This window comes from Alligator sinensis, unplaced genomic scaffold (genome assembly GCF_000455745.1).
Source record: "Alligator sinensis unplaced genomic scaffold, ASM45574v1 scaffold1028_1, whole genome shotgun sequence".
NCBI classification, from domain to species: domain Eukaryota; kingdom Metazoa; phylum Chordata; order Crocodylia; family Alligatoridae; genus Alligator; species Alligator sinensis.
Genome location: NW_005842846.1, coordinates 289,328 through 312,624, shown reverse-complemented (window position 1 = coordinate 312,624; position 23,297 = coordinate 289,328).

Here is a 23,297-nt window from a genome sequence, read left to right as displayed (position 1 = left end):
CATGACTCTGCAGCCCAATGATTTGAACCTTCACTTGAGACCAGGGAGACTTGGATCTCGCCTCTGCTCCCAAGACCCTGTATTTAACACCTATCCTACATATCAAGATCTGTCCAATCTGTCCAATTTGACATTCTCCCTTACTCATTGTTTAAGTGCATAACCTGAAGTCTGGCCCTTGGTTTACAGGCACAAGGGGGAAGGATGGTTGTGATATTTAGGGTGCCCCATTCTCTATCCTAGCACAAACTGCCTGTGCTTCAGTTCCTTATCTGTGTAATGGCAAGGATAGTAGTGTTCTACCCCAAAGGAGACTTGAGAGCAAAAATGTCTTATGCCGTGAAAGATGTTAGAGGAACAGGCAGCACTTGACATTGTAAGATATCAAAAGTTTTCACAAAGAAATAGTTTTGAAAAAATTCCCTCCTTTTACCCATGTCCTTTATTTTCCTTTTTTTTTTTCCTTTTTCCTTTCAGTTACCATCTCCTTTTTTCTTCTTCTTTTTCCTCATATAGCCACTGAAAATGAAAATGGGTGAAAAGGAAAGCAGTGAGAAAAAGAGAAGGGAACAGAAAATGAAACCTTTTCATTTTGGAGGGAGGTATTAATGGGGGGGAAATAAAACAAACTCAAAATTTCAAAAGGTCACAAAATTTTTATTAGGGGGGGACTTTTAATTTTGGATGACAAAAGATTTTTTTGTTCAAAAACTTTTGAAAATTTCTCGTTCAGAAACAGTGATCTAATAAATCAGCATCCTCCCATCATTTCTGTTGGTCTTTGCTGGATTCTTTCTGTTTTTTCAATGTCAATTATTTTCAATTATTTAAGTTATTATGGCCACTTGATGTGACCAGTATGCTCAATTATACCCACATACTCAGCCACAAATACTGTATGCTGCTTGTTTCATCATCATTATACCAATAAGAACGCACAAAAGTTTGTGCATACCCCATCTCTCCTCCCTCACCCCCCACACTGAGTCATTCACCCTTAAAGGCAGACAAGGTTCTTTGGGTGCATCTGATATCTTTTATTAGGCCAACTTGGACTAGTAAAAGATATCAGATGCACCCAAAGAACCTTGTCTATACGGTCTAATAAAATATATCAGCTTAACCCAAAGAAACTGCCTATATCCTTAGACTAATACAGCTACAACCTCACCCTTAAAGTGCACTTACGCATAATGTATCGTGGAAGGTACATGGAGACATCACCTGATCTTTCGCTGTTGCATTCCTCCTCCGGCTGCAATGATTTTTTTTCCCCACCTTTTTTCTACTGTGATGTCTTATCAAAATTGTAAACTCCTGGAGTGCTTATTGTTCCATTAAGCACAATGCATATATACATTGTTATTATCATTGTATTGTATGTGATATTGTTATTAGTTTATATTGGTATATATTATACTATAACAATATATTCTATTTTTACAGTATCATTATATATTAATATTATTATAGTATATTATTATTACTATTACTACTGTTTTTCCCCCTATGTGCTTTTACAATGAAATACCAGTTTCCGAAGCTTTAGAAGTTCAGAAGTTGAAGTTTTAGAAATACTTAAAGATACAAAAGTTTTTGGGTGATAGTTTTTATTGAAACAACTGCACTTTGTGCCCACATACTTGTCAGAAATATCTTCCAACCATGTAGCTGGTTCAAAAAAAGAACCTAAAAGGTGTTACAGATTGTTATAAGTGTAATAATTATAATTCAGTCTAATGACCCTAAAATTGGCCCAGTTAAAATTGGGTAATTACCAATATTTTTCAGGAGCTTGTTTCCTGACAAGGAAGTTAAGTTATTTGTTAGTAAGAGTACCGGGCTAGCAGCCAACACTCCTGAATTTCATTCCTGGCTTTGCTACTGAACAATTATGTCTTTTTGCCCATGTGGCTCTATAACTGGTCCTATAGTTAGTATGTAAGGTACAAATCTACCCTGCTTTCTGCTTATAAAGACCATCATAATCCAGTAAGGTTTCTGTGGTGGTACTGTATTATCACAGAGTTGATATTGCTCAGCACCTCACAAGATCAAATCTCTTACATTCCCCATCACTGTGCTAGAAAGGTTTACAGATCTGTTAAGCAATGCCATGTTCTTAACCTCTGAATTCCTTCCCACTGTTTCTGTTTTGAGGCCTGCCTATTAAAATGCCCCCATCCAAAACAACAATTTGAGCTCTCATCCTTCTTCCCAGCTCTGTCTCCAAACAAGGAAAACTGTAGAGTAATCCTTCTCCGTTCGGTGTGTGGTCTGATTTTCTGTTTCGTCATGCAGACAGTACAGAGACTGGAGGTCACACGGGTCATCAGAATGCTAATAAGAAATCTGATTGATGAGCCAGTGCCAGCGGCATGAATGGGATACTTAATTAATGACTTCTGCTCCGTTTAAGAGAAAGTTTCCCTTAACTCCCATTCCTCTCTTTTTCTTAAAAAAACAAAAACAAAACAAAAACCAAAAAACCTCTATAATCCTAAATTTTCCAAACAACATAAAGAGAACTTCAAAGACAGACATGATCAGTTTTTTATGTGTTGGGTTGGTTCAGTGGTTCTTTCCTTTCTTTGTTTACAAGAGCAGCCAGGCTTGATTCCAAGGCTGAAAAATAAAGGGCCACATTGTTCAACCAGATTCGGGATTTTTATAAGAAATTTCCTCCTCCCTTGTAGGTCAATTAACTGCTTCATTTCTGGGTTTGCTAAAGCATGATCCCATCTTAATGTGGGATCCTATTACTAAAATTTGACATGTGTGAGACGGCAGTCAAAGCACTACTTGGTTTCTGAAGCAGACATGCAATGTAGACACCATTGTCTTATAAGTGCTAATCATCTACTGGGTTAGTTATGCAGGGAAATAGAAGTCCATTAAGGAAAATACCTGTGAGAATCAGGATACCACTAAACATAGCAGCCTCTGAATACATTCAGAACGGACTAAAATAAAATATTAAAATAATCCTTTGCAGTGAGAGTGGAACCGTTTCAAATGTCCTTTTTCTGAAGTTTTAAGGTTATTTCATGCCAAAAAATAGCAAAAGGAACTGAATCTGTCATGCTCCTGTATAGGACAAGGCACTGGATAAAAGACTTGGGCACATATCGAGCTGGAGTGAAAAAAAAGGAATTAACATACATTCTCCTTCAGGACAAACAGAGCCAGTTGTGTCTGGTTCCTGTGTTGATATGTAGGATCATAAAATCATAAGGAAGTAGGGCTGGAAGGGACCTCACAAGGTCATCTAGTCCAGCCCCCTGCTCAAGGCAGGATCATCTGTGACTAAAATCATTCAATCAAGTGTCTGTCCAACCTGCTGTTGAAAACTTCCAGGGATGTAGATGTAAGGGGGAAAAGACACAGAGAGCCCATTTTTGCCTGAGTTCCTGTGCAGTGGTCAGGTATAATCACAGTCTGGTATCATGCTACCCACCCCCAGTGCAGATCTGCAGGTCAGTGGTTCTCAACCTATTTGCCATAGTGGGCCGCACTTGCAGCTCTCAATGTGTTATGTGGGCTGCACCCACACAACTTACTTCCTGTGTATCCATATTAAAAAAATCTTTTACCAGTATGTCACATGGGCCATTGCAGTGTGCTGATTAGGCCACATGTGGCCCATGGGCCACAGGTTGAGGGCCACTGGTCTAGCTAAAAACTGGCCTTTTTATTCATAGAGTAAGACAAAACTGCCGTTAGTGACTTCAAGTAGGCTATCAAGCCTTGATTCAGCAAGGTAGTGAGGTACATGCCTAACATCAAGTATGTGAGTTCTCCCATTGAGTTCAAAGGAATTGCCTAAGTGCTTAAAGTTTGGCCAGTGATTAAGTAATTTTCTGAATATGGACCTTCCAATATACGTAGATACACTGATTTCATTGGTACTACTTGCTTTGGACTCAGATAAGCAAAACACCTAAGAACACGTATAAGTCCCATCGTAGTCAACAGGATTCATTGTATCCCTCAAATTAAACACATCGTTAGAATGCTGTCCTGAATAGGAATGGGACTGCTATAAGCAGCATGAAAGTGTTTGCGTAATCAGGCTCTATCACTGCCTCTCACTGAATAGTTACAGCCGAGTGGTGATGGTGGTGACGCTGTCAAGAGTGGGAAACTGGCAGCCTAGAAAGTTTGTTTGTGCAGTAGGGTAAGTAGGAAAATGCACCAAATGAAACAGAAGAAAGGTCAAAATACATGCCGGATTCAAATGTGTCCAAACCTAGCTGCCTACAATGGGGTACTATCATCTGGAGTTGGGCACTAAAAATAATAGCGCTCTAATTTCTAAAGGTACCAGGCATTGACATAAATTTGACATCATTTACAAAGATTTTGAGCACCAATAACTCCTGGCCTCTCTTAAAGCTGCTGGGCTGCACAACGGTCCAGCATTTCTGGACTAACAAGGAATTTAGAAGTCTTATTGTAGGCAGCCAAGTTTAAGTTTAAGATGTTATCCATAATTCTGATAGAAATTAAGACTGGTTTTGATTTGAGAAGCTTTGACATATTTAAAGCAACAATGTAGGTCAGAGACTACTCCTTTCTCTGAACTGGACTGTTGATAATTAGCATGATGACAAGAGCCATCCTTTTGGCCACAGCCTTAATAAAATCAATTAAAGGGGTGAGTTCCATAGAAAATATAGGCAATGAGCCAGTAATATCCAGTGTGGATTGGTCTTGTTTGGAATAAATATTAGTCATTCAGTTGCTGGTCTGTTCTTAAAAGCCTATGCAGAATACCCAGAACAAGGGGGGGAAAGCTTTAAAGGGTTAATAAACAAACAACCTTTAACAAATGCATTGGCCGAAGGGAGGGGGGTGGGAGAGAAAGTATGGGAATGGGGAACATTTCAGAACCTTGGAGGGAGCTCACTTCAAACACGCTGGTTAAAGGAAAGGGAGAGAAAAGGGAGAAATGAGAAAAGATCAGTCAGTTAATGCTGGGCAGCCAATAAAAAAACCAAAACAACATGTACCACCAGAGCTGATTTGCATTTGTATTGGACACTTGGGGAATACTGATAAAACACTCTTTATTTTTTCAGTGGAATTCAGGGAATATCATCAGCAACATCTGTGCATAGACACAAAAGGGGAAATAAAAGTATTTCAGCGATCCTGTTCATAGGCAGTTACAGTGATAATGTCAGAATAATGCATTTCCCTTCCTTTCTCTTCAGATCCCACCCGGAAAAAAGCACCATAGAGGCAAAATCACAGTCACTCTCCTGAACTGGGAGGTAGTTTTGGAGTGGGAGCGGGATGTTACCAGTGAATTATTTCTAAGCAATGAATCAGAAAAAAGGCCTGGAGTGTAAAATTAATAGCCGAATCCTCTGCAACTCCAGGTCACTGGTGTCTAGGGAAGTGGCCTGGCTATCTATGGTCTCACTGTCTGCCTGCCGAGCATATTAAAAATGTACTGGCCATTGGCATTGCTAAAAAAATCCTTGTCGATTGTGCTATGAGCCAGCTCAATGAGTCACTGCAGCAGAGACAAGCATTAATGAGGCAAAGGCGGCTCTCGGTATCCCCAATACCTTGGAGAACATACAAAAGATAACGTCAGAAAGATAGGGGGTACGATGAGAATATTCATCGAAGTCCTTTCTCTCTCTCATTTCTTGTTACTCAGGCACAAACTCTTCCATGTCTGTGTTCAAGCTAAGATGGGAATGGGGGTTGGGTGAGTTACAGGACAAAGGGCCCGTTTCTGAAGAAACTTGCTGTCAGAAGATAGCATGGGCCAAAAGTTAAAAGTGACTCATAGAAGGAGATGGAGAATTTTCATCCACTCTGTGGTTCGGCTTCTTTGTTTAAACACACTTCTACTTTCCAGTGTTGAATCTTACCGAGATCTTAGGAGATTCTCACAGAGCAGTGTTATACATGTTGCTTTTGTAGTACTCCAAGACTCCTCTGGGACGCAAAAAACTTTTGCTTTGTTCCCAGGATTGCACTTTCAAAATGAGAAATACTGGGTGCATTCACATGTGCATTAACAAGCCTTTTCTAATGTGCATTAAATTTACCACCTCCAATGTGAGGTACTAAATTGATGTGCATTAGGCTGCCCTAATGTGCAGTAGTGCATTTGCGTGGTTTTTAAGTGACGTTTAATGTGCAGTAGACTATTTTACTGAACATTAGCATGTCACGGTTTTTTGATGTGCTGCTTTAATGCACAGTAAAATAGTCTACTGCGTATTAAAGCACACGTGTAGACGCACTCACTGGGTACCTGCCAAGGAAGTAGATTAGTTTTGTTATTGCATGTGTTTTAGAGAGATGTGCCACAAATAAACCTCCCAGAGATACTGTGCCTGCAGTTAAGTGGGGAAGGGTAAAGGGGAGCTTGATTACCTGTCTATTTGATATGGAAAGAAAAAATGCTTTTAGTCAGAAGATCCAAAAGGGGCATCTCAGCTCCCACTAAGTCAGTGTAGATATGATGTGCAGTTGTACAATATTTTCTACTAGGGGTCTGGATTTCTATCTAGCACTGAGAAAAGGATTTACTAAGCTTACGACAGCAGAGTTATAATATGAATTTTCTGGTATGATACTTTTCATCTATACATCTTAAAGTACTGTAAAAAGAGCAGAGTTAAGCCTCCCGCGAGGAAAATTATTTACTCACTCATTTGCCTTTATTATTATAGCACCTAGGACTCGAGCCCCATGTGCTGCACACTGTACAAACAGACAAAGGAGACAGTCCTTGCCCCAAGGAGTTTACCTTTTAATTAGAAAGCAAGGGCAACAGATGGAGAGATAGGGGACTACAGGAGGCGTGGAGCTAGGCCATAGAGAGGCTGTGACAAAGTCTCAGAACTACTGGGGCCTAGACTCATGCCGTGCCCTGGAATGTGCTGGCTCCAGGACAGCAAAGCACTTAAGCATGTGCTTAACCTCCCCACTTGATGCACTCAGCTCCTTGGACCAACTTATTTGTAGAAGTGGCACTGACAAAGGCACCAGGATACAGGTGAGGCTGCGGTGGAGTAGCTGCTGTGCTTATGCTCATGCCATACCTGTTCTGAGAACAACTGAAAGACTTTAGCTTTCAGGACTGTCAACATAGCACCTCTTCTGGATGCTGTATTTATTCAAAGCAAGCGCACATTTTAAAAACTGCAGTTATGGATTACAGTGAAACTTCCTGCTTAGCATATGTTATATCTAGCACTGACAAAAGGATTTCCTTAATTTACAACAGCAGAGAGGTAATATGAATGATCTGGTGTGCTACTTTTCATCTATACACCTAAAAGCACCTTAAAAAAAGCAAGTACACCCCTAAAAAAAGCAACGATTTAAGCCTTCTAACACCCCTGTGAGGAAAATTATTTGCTCACTCATTTGCTTGTATTACCCTAGCACCTAGGACTGGAGTGCTAGGTGCTATACACATGGTACAAGGGGACAGTCCCCTGCCCCAAAGGGTTTACACTGTAATTAGAAGGCAAGGACAAGAGATGAACAGATAGGGAAGGACAACAGAGGTGGAACTAGGCCACAGAGGGGTTGTGACAAAGTCTCTGAACCTACCCTCTGACTCTATGACCCATTTTTTAGCCTCAAGAACATCCTTCTACAAGAAGCCTACGGCACTTTCAGGGACCAGTACGAGGGGAGGTAGAGGGAGAATATAAAATGCTATCCTGTCACCTCCCAGCAACAGCCAAATGGATAACAAAAGACACCCTAGATTTTCCAAAAGAAAAGAAGCACAGACAGCCCAGCTTGTTTCCAAAAATGTGGGAATGGGAGTACATAGCTCCTCTACAGTTTTATTGATGGGGTTTGAGGCTGTCCAACCACATTCTGTCAGGCCCTGAACTAGCAAAACACTTTAGTATATCCTTAATATTGAAGTAAATGGGGCTACTCGGATGCAGAAGTGCTTGGCTGGATTGGGAGCTTAAATTTTTGTGCAGAAAGAACATAACCATTTACTGGGTCAGACCAGATGACCATCTTGCCCAGTATCCTGTCTCACAGTGACACAGTAGATGCTGAAAGGGAGAGTGAACTGGGGATGACCAGGGTTTTTTCCAGTATTCCTCTCTCACTTGCAGCCTCCACTATTTAAGCTCTAGGAAGTCTGAAACACCCTGATACCCTCACTCTGTGCATTTTAAGGCATCCCAGGTGCATATTGAATGTCTTTAGAAGGGTAACAAAATATAACTGCATTGATCACAAGCATGGCAGCCCCTCATGTTCAAAACAGTCAGCTTCCTCTTGCTGCACAACAGCAATAGCAGGAGAAATAGATTCACTGAGCCACAGATTGTTAGAGACCACGACCCTAGTCTCACCTGTAGATCGCAGGCTGTAGAATTTGATCTGGTTACTCCTATCCTGACCCACATAAATTGTGTTTGGCTAAACCTTAACATCACATTAGTCTTGATCTGAAGAGGTGGAAAATTCATCGCATCACTTGTTTGTTTGTTCCAGGAGTCAATTACCTGCACTGATGAAAAAAAAAATGTGCTTTATTTCTTTATTGTACATGGCAGAAAGTTCTTTGAAAGATCCATGATCCCTAAACAATGTGTCTCAGCACAGAAAACTGGATGCTGACAGATGTGTAACTCCCCACTGTAACTCATGGCGCTTCATGGAAAGAGCCATGACTTACAGCAACCCCCTGCAACCCAACAGACATTCTCTGTTGTGTCGGGAGGGGGGCGAGGGGAGGAATTGAGCTCCACTTTGGAGCTGGCTGCTTGTGTGCAGCCTGTATCCCCTAGCCTACACAAACTACCCTCCCAGCTCTGGTGCTGTCTTCAGGATGGAAGGGAGCAAAGAGAAGGGAAGGAGCTCAGGCTGGGGTTTGTTCAGCCTTACTAGAGTGGTAGGTGGATTGGAGACCTCCACTTAGGCGGGATATCCAATCCACCCACCTCCCCCTCCAGCACAGGCTGGACAGACCCCAGCCTGAGCTCCCTCCCTTCCCTTTTCCCCCTCCCACCCTGAAGACAGCACTAGGGATGAGACTGGGCTGCATCAGCCCAGCCCCGCTCCGGGCTGGGCCTGACAGAAGTTAATGAAGGCACTCTACTTTAGAGTTCCTTCATCTGAACCCTCATGTAACAAGGGTTACTTTGTCACGCGGCTGGGCACTTTTAAAGTGCTCCTCACCATGAACTTCTGTCAGGGCACAGCTGTAGAGTGCTTTCAGAGGGCTGATCATGTGCCACTTCTGTCTGCACTGTAGGTTGCAGCATCTTTCCTTACTTTGGCTCAGCTTTGCAACATAGCTTCAGTTAGGTTTTGAGGCTGCATCCTCTGCTTGAGATAATACCACAGATCTGTTCAATATTCACTGAGCAACAGACTCAGAAATAATTCTTACTGAGTAATTTCTGGGTAAAATCTCTCCAATTAATTGTTATAGTTTGATATTTATCATCTATTCTTGAAACACTTGCTACATAATGTTTAGGCATGCTTTTACCCATCCTCAGCCTCCTCAATATGTACATCACCTAAATGAAGCTGGGCAGTTCATGTCCCAAGCACTCCAGCTTAATGTATTCAGAAGGAATTACCTGCAGAACATTAAACCAGGCTCACAGAATTAATGCAAAATGATAATCCAGGTAATCCCACTGAAGGGGGTAAATTAAAAAGGAGAGTGTTACTAGATGAGGAGGAGGAAGAAAAGGATGAGAATGATGCCATGAATGGATAAAATAAAATTTGGAACAATTTCTGAAGAACAGAAAAGCAGCTGTCATCCCACATCTCCTAAATCAGAGACAATTCAGCCCAATTAACTTCAGATTTTGCCTATAATATGCTTCAGGGTGCACAAAGCAAATCTCCAGCAGAGGCACTTTAGAAACCTCAAAGGGATATGGAGATGCAGTAAAAAAAAAAAAATCAATCTTACGAAAAATCTTCACTACTGTGACCCATGATACACAGAGGCAGACTTATGACACACAGAGGCATGTTTTTCTATACACATATCTACACTTTATATAGGGATATTTCTTTCAGGGGTTATATGAGAGAGAGTCTTTTGGTCTGAGCTTTGGATCTTTTATTAGACCAACCTGGAGGTAACTGATGTTTCTAGCAAGCTTTTTGGATAACACAGTATCCTTTTTCAAGCTAAGTGGACTGCAGAAGGGGATGACTCCCCTGTGTATACTGGGGGATTTGTCAGTAGTCTACTCCCAGTATACACACAGGAGTCACCCCCTTCTGCACTCCACTTACCTTGAAAAAGGATACTGTTATCCAAAAGCTTGCTAGAAACATCAGTTACCTCCAAGTTGGTCTAACAGAAGATATCAACTCAAACCAAAAGACTCTGTCTACACTGCTTATATGCATACACATTCCTATATGTACACATACACAGAGTAGTATATTTTCTAGAGCAGAGATTCCTCTTGCTGTATATACACTAACAGGTTAAATACATTAGCACCGTCCAGCAAGCAGTTTATAAAGTAAGTGATTTCCACCCCCTTTCTAGACCTTTTGGGGAGGTGAGGGGAAGGGAATTAAACAAGTGAGTAAGATAGCAGAGGTCAAGATTTCAGCATACTCTGCTGATCAGATCCTGAGCTTTTGGCATTACCTTCCTTTTCAGCTGACCTAGTTATAGTGTTGTGACTGCTTATTCCCACGCCACGTCAAAGAAAAGGTTTACATTGTTTGCTGGATATTAATTTAAATTATTCTGGGGTGCCTAGAAACCATCCCCCCTTCTGTCTCCATGGTTACTATCGCGGAGATTGTTTTGATATCAATGGACAGACACTGACATGCTGGTTTCTTCGTTCCCTCCGCTTCTTCTGCAAACTGTGGTGAGCAATTTTCAATGTTGACATAAGGGACACTCAGGGATACTTGCTGAATGACTTGTCAGGACAAGGATTTTTTTTTCCTCTCGTTAGGTACTGGTACAAATATCCCGTTAATATCGGTCTCCGTTTGTTCTTCAGCTCACATGCTTGTGTTGTGTTTCTTTTCTTCACACCAACATCCTGCTGTTTGTTGATGGTATTAATAATATAATCAGCAGGAAGCTGGGCACCCTGGGGCCTGGGCTGTCTGAGTAATTATTGAATGACATTAGGGCTGCTCTGTAAATTACTTTGTGACCTAGGAATTCAGCAGGTTACCACTATAACTCAGGCTCTCTCACTTTATTGCACTCACCTCCTGCTGCCCCGACATTTATTAGTCTAGTTTACATTGAGAGCTGCTGACTTTCTCTCTCAGGAGAAGAGGTGAGACACCCCTCTCAAAGTTGGTGCACAAGGGCATGTTCTTCTTAAAGGTCCTGAGCATGGAAATTGCAAGCTTCATACTTTCCCCTGTAGAGAAATGTCATTGTTCGATTTTTGCTGCTTATATGACGAGGCATGAACATCTTGAAGAAGAAGTCAAGGGGTCTAATTTATCAGAATTATGCACCAAAATAACTGGAGATCTATAACCCAGGCTGGTCCCTGCCTGGGCTTTGTGAGATCTCACTCCAGTCAAAGCTCTGAACAGCAGTCCTGTGTGTTCTTCGTTGAGGCACTTAGCTCTAGATCTGCAAACAAGGCAGCCACCTAACAGAAGTTAACAGCTGAATGAGGCGCCCAGGCTCCCAATGCAATCCCCCTAAGCACAGGTTCCATAAAACCCAATGCATTAAGCAGAAAGAAGTATAACATGGTCAGTAAAATACACTAAAGCATGGGGGACTGACCTTTTGGTAGGTGTGCCATAAATGAAGTCCCATGCACCCCCACCAAGTGCCACTCAAATCCCCTTCCCTGCCCAATCTGCTGTTTTGCTCCTGCCCTGTGCTCCCTGCCCAATCTGCTGCTGCTCTTCATGCTCCCTGACTGATCTACTGCTCTTTATTCTGTTCCCTGCCCTGTCTGCTGCAGTGCTGCCTGTCCCACCCCAATCTGCTGTGTGCATACACCGAGGCTGCCCATGCCACTTATGGCAGGCATACTATGGGTTGGCCACCCATACACTGAAGAGTCTTAAACACTGCTGTCTCCAGGACATAGATGCCTCACTTCAATCAGGATCCACAGCCCATCCACAGATAGGAGGACCCTCTCCTAGAGTTATGGACTTAGGGCCTTCCCTTACAAGACTCAAAGTGTCCTATCCACTAGACCAGGGGTTGTCAACTGGGGGTACGCTTGCCCCCAGGGGTACTTAGGAAGGCCCTAGAGGGTACATGTGGGTGGGTAAGGATGGAGCATCGCCACCCACCACCCCACGCCACCGCCTCCCAAGGGGAGGGAGAGGGCAGCAGCCCCCCCCTTCAGGCCACACAGGCACCACCCAAGCAGTGTGGGGGAAAGCTCACATGCAGTGGTTGCCACCACCCCACGCTGTTGCCGCTCCGCATCCGGCTGCACGCCACCCCCACTTTGCAACCTGTCCCCACCCCGCCCCCAAGTCTGTCCGCATGCTACTCCCCCTCCCCACCCCGCACTCAGCATCCAGCCACCGGGAGTACACTTATTAAAAAAGGTTGAAAACCCCTGCATCACGCTAGTGATGTGCTCTCTTTCTTTAGCCCCATCAATATGTAATTATTCCTTGCACAGTGAAACAACATCAACGGGAGGAACTGAGGGCTCCCTGCACCCCAAAATATGTGCTAGCATGGGAGGAAGGAGCTATGTGTTCAAAACCCTCCAGGAAGAGGAGGAAATAAGAGTGCAGGTCTCTCACAGCTCCAGTAAGGGCTGTGACTGCTGAGCCACTGCACAAGAAGAAAGCAGTGCCAGCCCCGGCGTTTTGTGCAGAGCCCGATCTCGTAGGCACTCTCTGAACTGCCTCCTGCAGATAGCACTGGGGGCAAATAGGCAGAAAAAGCCAGGTATATCAGTGCCAGCAGGGCTTGGTATATAAGTGCCAGCAGGGCTTGACCCGCTCAGCACCGGGGTGCAGGGGGAAGGCTCAGAAGCAGAATTCTAGGTGACTGGGGATCATTCATGTTGTAGACTCAGTTACCTCTGGTAGTAGTTTAGCTAGAGTCAGGGGAGCAGGGCATGAGCCCCAGGCACTCAGTACGGAGGGGCATGGGAATGGAGACAGAGGGGCTCAGGCTGTGACCACAATAGGCTACACTCCCCGAGCCTGTCTCACTCCCTGCTCCAGGAAAGACGGCTGCTGCTAGAGGGGAACTGGCATGGACAGTAGCCGTGGGGTTATTCCTGTCACAGCTATTTTTTTAACTGCCAAATTAAGGGGGTCACACTGTGGCTTGGCATGCAAATCAGCAGCAGCTGCTGCATTAACCCTGTAGCTGCTGGCCATATCCAGGGTACAAACCCTACCAGATATGCATCTGACCTCTGGACTAAAAGGACATCCAAAGCAGAGTGGCATTGGAATGGGGGTGTTGAGGGTTTCAATTTTGGACCTAGCAGCTTAAAGTGCCACTTCGGTGCCCAAGTCCTACCTACCTCTCTTTGTGAAACTAACATTTGGGTTCTCGTTGCCTCAGATTCCCACCTGCAAAATTGGGATAATACTTGCTTCTCCCCAGCCCATATAAGGGTTCCTGAAGAGGAGACCGCAGATGATCAGTCAGGCTGTGGGAAGCATAGCCACTGAACAGTGGTGCTCTTTCACCTTCAGCCACTGAGGAACTATTGCCCCACTACTGCATTGCAGGCACTGCATTAAAGTGATATGATTTAGCATGGACTCCCCTTGGGTTAGATTGCACCCTTAGTTACAACTCTAGGAAGGGGTGTTGATTGCCAGGGAAAGGTAATAATAGACTCTTGGTATGTGCCAGCAACCAATTGTGACAACACCACATCTGGTTAGCTATACTAGCTAGCCCAGAGAGGAAGAGAGACCACTTGCATGAAGAGGAGGAGCTATCCCACCCCTATGCCCCAAGACCCAAGGTCTGGGCAGCCACATGGTAGTGTAAGGAGGCACATAATCCAAATTGCAATCTAGCCTCGTCTCACTTATCCCATTAATACAATGGGGATTATAGTATACACATAGCTAGCTCATAGGGTTGTTGCAAATCTTAAATATTCATATGTGAAAGGCATAACATTTGCCAGAATACATACACTGCCAGGTGGACGATGGAGGACCAGTCAGCAACTACCATCCCTGCTTTATTTGGGAAACTAGTTCTTTCAGAACTTGCAAATGCTGGAAGGGGTCTCATCCGCAGCATCAGTAGTGGGGCTCTGCTCTTCCTGAAGGAGGACGATAGCAATCAGTTATATCTCAGGGTACTTCAAAGAACGTTTTCAATCTACCACCTCTGCCTAAACCTACCAAAAGGGTGTGCTGCATACTGTATCTTCTGAAAGCAGCCAAGTAGGAAGCATTAATCATTAGCTCTGGCAGCTGCTGAGGTGTGAGTTCCCAAAATGATGTCAGAGTTGAAGTAGAGTTGAATAAGAAGATAATCAGAATTCGGTGATTGTTAAGGTCCAATATTTAGCATCCTATTAAGACTAGAAACATTGTGGAGAATACTAAAACAGGTAACCTTCAGATGCTGTGATCTTTTCCCAGAAGTTTCTTGACCAAGGAGAACCAAAAGAAATCATTTTGTTTTCAGGATTGTGCACTATTCCCAAACACTTTGTTTCTTTTTTTTGAGGTGTTGCTCACTGAGTACTGTAAAGGCCAAAGGGAGGAGCTAGAATATTTCTGCCCTGTCTACTAAATTATTTCACACACACTGAAGAAATCCCTACTTTGATGCTATTTTAGGGGTCAAGGGGGTAAAGATGTGACAGGGGTTCTTTTCCTTTGGTTTTGGTTATGTACTTTCTCTTATTTAAATATTGGGCTTGTTTATAAAAGTTAATCCAAGTGCACTGACTACAAGAGTCCTATTGGTGCCCCAGCAGCTCATGAAGTCAGCCTAATGCCTTTTTCCACATGAAGGATTGCAAGACATCTACTTGTTTTGTTTTTTGGAGTGGAGAGGACATAATGAGCCCATCTGGGAGGTGGCAACAATGCATTCTTACTCCTGCTTCTGGGGAGTTCTCAGGCTAAGTTTCTTGGGCTGCTTATGTTGCACCAAGGGACCAAAAAAAAGACTAATATTTAGAAGCGTCCACTTGAGATGCCTAGAGCTTTGGTTCCGAAGTCCTCTAAATGTACTTGCACTATATCATTCAGCTACGTGTCTCCATGTGTTGAAGAGTTAGAGACCAGGTACAGTAGTTGTAAATGACCATTGTTCCTTCTGGATCATGGCATATGCACGAGAGGTCACCGGGACCTTCGACGCAAATGCCTAAACAGAAGTATGGAGGAGTGGAGGCTGCCCAGACCTTCCATCCCCCTTTAGACCATTAAGACAGAATCTAAAGGCCAGAGCGGGTCCAGGCATTCAGTGCCTCAATGACTATAGTTACATGCGCATCTGGGAACCAAGCCCTGGTCTCCCGCCTGGCAAACAAGGACTCTATCACTGAACCACAACAGTGAAAAAAATGGAAACCTGCTTGTTTGGATCTGTGATCAGCGGGCATTTGATTTATTAAATGCCTTTGTAAAGGCAGATTGTCGTTCTATGCAACAAGTAGCCAGGGTGAGCTCTCCGTGGAAGATGCAAAGGCGGCAGAGCTGGTCGACAGCTACTGTACTTCAGTTTCACCAAGGAAGCTGCAATCAGACAGCTGAAAAAGATTATGAGGATAAAGATGAGGAAGAGGACAGGCTGGGGGGTTGTGATAATGAAAAAAAACAGAGAGCTTTTGATCAGTCTGAATTAATTCAAATCAGCAAGGCCTGAGGAACTTCATCCCAGGTTACTGAAGGAGCTGGCAGAAGGTATCTTAGAGCCTTTGGCAGTTATTTACCAAGTCATGGCAGATTGGCAAGGTGCCGGAGGACTGGAGAAGGGCAAAAGATAGTCCCCCTCTTTAAAAAAAGGCAAAAAGGAGGACCTGGGGCACTACAGACTATTTAGCCAGACTTCAATACCCAAGAAGTTACTAGAGCAAGTGATAAAGAACTCCATTTGTAAGCCTCTGGAGGAAGGAAAGGCTGATCACAAGTAGCAACCATGGACTTGCTAAGGAACAAATAGTGCTAAACAAATGTAATCCCCTTAAAAAAAAATCACTTGTTGGGTGGATGAAGGGAATGCAGTGGACATAGTGTACTTGGGCTTCAGTAAGGCTTTTGACAAAGTCCCACATGAACTTCTCAAAATAATTCAAGAAACATGGATTAGACAAAACTATGAGAGGGACAGAAAGCTTGCTCAGTCGTCACAAGTGAAGGATAATTATGAAGGGATTCATGTCAGAATGACAAGAGATTTCAAGTCTAGCAGAGTCTGTCCTGAGTCTAGTGATGTTTGACCTGGTTTGTTGAGGATTCGGATGCTGGACTAGAGACAGTTTCTTGAATAAATTTGCAGACGATACAACTGGGAAGGACTGTAAAGACATTGGCAGATGGGAATATAATTCAGCAGACTCCTGATAGACTGGAAAAATGGGCTAGAAACAACAGGATGAAGTTTAATGCTGACAAATACAAGGTGCTGAATTTATCAAAGAATAATCAAAAACAGATACTGGATACGTGATAACTGGCTGGATGGCAGTACTGCAGAGAGAGATCTTGCCATTTTGGTGTACCACAGCCAAAATGTGAGACTACAACATGATGCATGTGCAATAAAGAAAGAAAGAAAGAAAGCAGCAAGCAGCTTTGGACTGCATCAACCGCAATAGGTATAAAACATGGGGTGTGATGGCGCCATCTACTCAGCACTTGTTAAGCTCACGTGCAGTTTTAAACTCCACATTTTAAAAAGGATGTGGAAAATTTAAAGAGGGTCCAAAGGCAAGTGATAAAAATGCTGGAGGGCTTGGAAGGCAAGCCAGACAGGGAGAGGCTGAGAGAAATAAGCATGGTTGGCTTGCAGAAGAGTTGACCTAATAGTCATCTTCAAATATCTGAGGGGCTACCCTAAGAAAAGGAAAAACACCTTTTCTCCTTTACTGCCAAAGATTTGTAGCAATGTCTTAAAATTACAAAGTAGGTTTATATTGGATAGCAGGAAAAAACTTCTAGACTGTTAGAGCAGCGAGGCAGTGCAGGAGACTGCCCGGGGGAATCATGCAATCCCCTTTCCTGGAAGTTTCCAATAAGAGGCTGGACAAGCAGGGGCCAGCGATGATTCAGGAGTAGCAATACTGGAGTGGGCTGTGAAGAGCAACAGCTGGAGACCAGGAGCCCCCCACAAGACATGCTGAGGTTGTCTTCTCCAATTTCCCATGCAAGACAAGAATGAAGCAGAGCTCTCCAATTAGCTTAGTTCCAAAAAAAAAAAAAAAAAAGATTAAAGGGAACCAGGGTAAGATTATGTAGGGGACAGGATGACAGAAAGGGAAGTTCTGGCTCTCCAGTTAAGCTATGTGATGTATGGAGTGGTGTTTGTTGACCCCAGGTTGAAAAGTATCTGGTTTTCCCATGCTTCTGGGCTTTACTGGTTGCCACACAAGTATGGAAAGGAATATTACCCCTTCCTTTTGCTTCAGGTGTCTATTTTTGTTCACTTTTTTCACAAGCATTAGGTACTGGCTGCAGCTAAGGCTTGGGATTTTGACTGTGGCCTGACGCTTCTGCTGGGAGTTAAAGAAACACAACATTTCTTGGCTACAGGATTTTGCTTCTCTGCTCAGGGTCAGGCTGATTGCCACATTTAGCATCAGGAAGGAATTATACCTCCATAGTTCAATTGACGCACAGTTTTGTCTTCCTCTGTAGCAAGAGAGACAGTCCTCTCCCTTGGATCTCTTGAGCACATTTTAACAAACTGCTTCCTGTATTTGGAGTGGCAAGACCATTTAGTGTCCTCATCCTGCTATACTTTACCAGTGTCAAGTGAGGGTGTTCTTGATGTTTTCAAGGCGCTGTGCCTGGCAGGGATGTTGGTTTAGACAGCAAAGATCCTGCTTTGAGCAGGGAACTGAACTAGGTGTGCTCCTGAGGTCCCCTCCAGCTCTGCTTTCTATGATTCTGGCTCGAGAGAATTAGCAGGTGCTAAGGAGTAGCAGGTGTGGGTGCTCAGCACAAGTTGAGATGAGCTCTCAAAATCAGAGCTCAACTTAAACACAAGTCTTAGGGCAATTCCACTTCTCCACGTTACTGTTCCCAGGCACTTCTCAAAAACATGCAACACTGATTCTGCATAAGAAAGGATGTTACCATATGCAAAGGTAGACACCTCAGCAATACATACGTCATGCATCTCCTGAGTATCCCAGGTCAGATTTCACACAGTTTAATAACCCAATCCCAGTTCTCTTTCCCAAAAGCGTACATATATTTATTAGTCCATGATGGGGTAAGAAAACCCACATCAGGGGGGTAACCCTGATGGATGCCAAGTTCCTTCTATTTTGTTGTAGTTGGTGGGAGCATAGGGTGCCCAGCAGCTTGCCAGAGTTAGCCCAGTATTGGTTACACCCCCCACAACTAGTTGGGGGAAGGAAAAAAAACCAAAACTTGGCCTCTCAAATCTCTTTGCCTCTCTCCTGTGCCTTTGTGTTCTGTAGAAGGTGAAGCGTAAGGGTATAAAAAGCTGAAAACAGTTCCTACCTCTAGAGACCAGGCATTTACTGGAAGAAAGAAAGACCAATTGCTTCCCAGAGCATTGTCTACCCACATTAGAGAAAGGATTAAGCAGATACATTCAGCTATTCTAACAGATTTTCTTTAAGCCTTGAATACCCCTCTCACACTCACTCAGATAATCACATTAGTTTTGTCATTAAAAGATCCCTTTTATAGAAAGTATCTAAACCGCTTAAACCACCCAGAGAGGTTGCATACATTAGAAAACAACAAGACAAACGGAAGGGATTTGCTATTCCCCGTCTCAGTGTTTCACTGCACCTTCTTTCTAAATGCAGGAGATTGAACTAAAAGATTTTTCAAATGATCGGCAAAGGAGGGCTTTCCGCCCTAGTCTGGCTGAGCGTGCAAAAGCCCACTGGCACCGAGGTGCTATGAAGTTCCACATGACGGAGCATCTGGGTGGACTCCTGTCCGAGGTGCACTTGCTCCCCACTGAGGAAACACCCTGTATAACACAGAGGCTTAAGGCAAGTAAATCTAAACGTATGGAGACATCTGGAGGCCCATCCACTGTATAAAAGCAACAGGAACCAATTCTGGGCTCGCCCCGTGAGGTTAAGAGGAAGTGTTCTTTAGACTCGTCCGATTTGAAATGAAATGTCAGAATTCCTAGCATCTGAGAAGTTTGGGATTTTGATTTTGCCAAAGGTTCCTGCTCATATGCTCCAAACCCAGAAATGCTCCAATGACACTCCAAAATATCCCTCTGCAGCAGCTCTCGCACTTTCGATCTCCACTCTTTCAGAGCTGCTTTTAGAGACCATCTCAGAGCCGCCTCACCAATGCATTTCCTGGTTTGTAACTTGTCAGTGGGAGTGAGTGGGTGAAATGAACTTGGTAACAACCCATCTAGGGCAGGTTGCTGCCTTGAAGTAGATAAACCTAAGTGCCTCCCTCTTCAGTTTGCAAGTCCCTAGGTGCATGTGGTTCTGGGGTATTCACAAGACTGTCCAAGGATCAGGAACTAGGCACCAAGCGGCCTCCAGAATTCAGGCAGAGCAGGGCCCTGTACCAGTAGCCTTACTCAGAGCATGCTTCATATACCCTACTACACCAGACCCCTCATAAAAGTTAATCGCTCTCCTTTTTAAAATAGGGTCAGAGAAGCAGCCACCAGGGCTCATGTCTTAGGACATTTGCCCAGGAAATGGAAGACCTAGGTTAAATGCCCTCCAAAACCACATCTCCCATTTCCCAGAAAAATGCACTAACCACTGAGCTACATATGAGAAGGGTGGAGGGTGCTGTTCCCAACTTTCCTGTGAGCTGTCAGGCAGGTGGCGATGTTTAAGGGGTCAAGCAAATGGGAGAGAGCACAAGAAAGCAAGCGCACAAGCAGAAGCCTGACTGTAACAGGGCATTCACCTGGGGAGCAGTCTTGTATTCAGATTCCTCCTATTTTTTCCCCTAATGACTGTTTAACATATAATGCATAAACAAGCTGAAGTGGTTTTAACCACTACACCATCATATGAAGATAAGCAGCAGCAGGATCACCCAAGCCCTTTTTAGGTGCTGAGAATCTTGTGTTGGACCTGGACCTTATTCGACTAAGGATCTCATAGACTATAGGATAGAGCTTAATGGAGTTACATGCCACGTTGGGCACTATCTAAAGGTAAACAGGAGCATTCACTCTGACTTTCAAGGAAGTGGACGATGTCCATCATCAAGCAAAAACAGTGTCTGGACAAGGGTCGATTTCATGGGATTTAGCATCGATTTCTTTTAGAGCTCTCAATTGAAAACTTGATTTGCAGGGCAAGTTTTAATGGTTTTCCCTTGCAGATCTCTGGTTGGCTAGGTCTTCCTTGCATCATTTGTTGGAGGATTTGAAGTTTGACAGGGCTTCAAATTCTCCTAGATTCTTCTGCATGGATAGATTCAATCTTTCCTCTTAATGGACCTACTCATTACAGGCAAGATTTTCACTAGTGCAAACAGGAGTTAGACTTCCAGTGAGATTTGAGCACTGAACTTCCCTTTAAAAACCTTCCCTTGAAATCTTATACTCTCACTGCTTCACTGTCTCATTCTTTAAAATTAAAGCCAAATTTCAAGGACTTGGTTTCTAAGCATAGTAAATAAGCCAGGATAGATCCTCCTCCAGGTGCAGTTAGCTATTTTGGTACTTCCTTTGATTATGCATGTTTGACTAGCTTAGGTATCCTAGTTTAAAAATAAATAAAATAATCACAGTATGATATGGGCAGCAGCTGTGCAATTTTTTTTCCCAGTGCCCTGCAGGCCTTGCCTGCCTGATTGAGCATATGGGTGATGGCATTTCTGTCTCTAGGGCCTAGTCAAACTTTTGCTTGTTGGGCCAATCAGTGCCAAGGAGGTTAGCAGTTTCCACAAAGCTTGCCTGTCCAGATAATTACATGGCTCTCATCATTGTTTAGTGAGGACTGGACTGAGACTATCAAAATCAATCAGATTGTCATTTTTTGGAAGTTACTATCCTAGGATATATTCAAACCAGTAACCTAGAAAAGAAATAATTTATTTCCTCATAACCAACCCACCCAACCAGATAATCATAATTCTCTCATTGGCAGTTAGAGAACAGAGTTTAACCTGACACTGTGGACATTATGAAACAGTGATAATTACATATTTGCACACTTAATTCAACCTTCCCCCATTGATGGCTCAGGCATAGATTAAATAACTTTATTATAGAAGTGTTGAAAACACCAAAAAAAAAAAATCTACCCACTACCAGCAGTCCATTTATCTCTATGTGAAACAAACCACATTCACAACTTCATATTAGTTTATTTATAACATGTTGCAGTACATTTAAATTACAATACAGATTTCAATTTCCATAAGATTCATATTTACTGGTCTTCCAAAGCATCTCATTACCCTTCAAGTAAAACTTTTAATTCTTTGTCTGTTGTATCTCTCTGCCCCCAAAAGGCAACACACCTTAAAATAAGAAGAACTCATGGTACAGGGGACAACATTGAATGTGTGATGCCAAGAATATCTTAGGTGATGCAAATAGCATGAGACATGGACCTATCATGACACCGGGGATAAAATGAATGATCTTATTATGGCACTTGATCATCTAACCTGCATGCCACAGCAGGAAAGTTACATTTCAAAATGAGGTAGCTAATCATTGATGAAGGTCATTCCCTAATGTATGAAAGTTCAGATGAGGTCTAAAAGGCTTTTCAAAAAGGAAGAGGTAGAGAGGTTGTCTATTAGTCTGAAGGCCAAAAAGAAAAAACAAAACAAAACAGATCAGAGTGATCGCCTCCATCAAAAGCCAAAAAACACTAATGTGATAAAGATCTGAGATCTAAAGCTCAGTGGAGTCAACAGGAGGGTCCCCAATACTATAGCAACATGACAGAACATCTAACATAAAGACAAATTCTCTCTTCTGAAGCAAAAGACTAGATAGAGGTGACTTATTATTTTTTTTTAATCTCTCATTATCATTGAAAGATTGCCTTTATTCAAAAGGGGAATGGTTTCAGGAATGTTTCAAGCAACTTTTCCAGAAGAGTGGGGGGAGGTGCAAAAATTCATAGAAAAGTACAGCTGGAAAGGACCTCCAGAGGTTATCTAGTCCAACCCCCTGCTCATGGCAAAAAATAAATCCCACCTAAACCCTAGGCATGTTTCTCTAATCTACTCTTTAAAAATTCACAAAACAAGCCTCTTATACAACTACCAGAGATAGCCCAAAATATCAAACACAGCCTAACTTGCCACAGGTAACACAGGGAAATGAGGGCTATTAAAAAAGTGTCCTGCCACTGAAAGGATTTATATTCAAGAGATTTTTCTTTTTGTCCTTCCCCCCATCCCTTACACTTCCCTCATCTTCCAAATACAAAGGTTATTAAAAATCAGGTTCAGAGGGGAAAACAATAAGTATACATTTTTCAAAAACAAATTAAGTGTCTTCCAGACTTTCATTTAAACACCTCTGGATCCAACAAATGGAAATCTTCTGCTTTCTTGGAGAGACCATGTGCCAACTACTGGAAGGAAACTATATGACAACCTACAATGGTGGCTACTTGGGAACTATAATAATGCCCCTCCTGCATAACCCACAATCTCTCTTTGTATAATCGTTGAACTCTGTACTCCGAGTCCACGGCACTGTGTACTCAATGGAAGAGGCCATTATTCTCTTTGTTATGAGTACTGTGTATTCTAAGTGTTTATACTTGCCTGCAAATCCCCTTCTTAGCTATCGAATTAAAGTGTTAATTAGAAACCTACGTACACCCATAGGCTATTGATTGCACTTCAGGTTTAACTTTCTTTTCCTGCAGTGGTTGTAGGAAGTGTCCATTTCTTATTTGATCAAAAAGCTAAAAAACATTGTATGGCGCAACAAAATAGAGGCCATGGTTTTATTGTAGATACACACACACGCACACAGATAGATACTAGGAACACATTTGCATCACAGTGCTAGAAAATGGCCCCATTTGAATGGAGATTACCAACAGCTGACAGATTTCAGGGGAGCTCTAAAGAGCTCTTCCCCTTCCTCTCAGATTCTTCCCTGGCTTCACTCTCTCTAGTCTCCAAAGTGATTACCTGCTAAAGAAAGAGCATGAAAGGTCCAGACTGCTGAA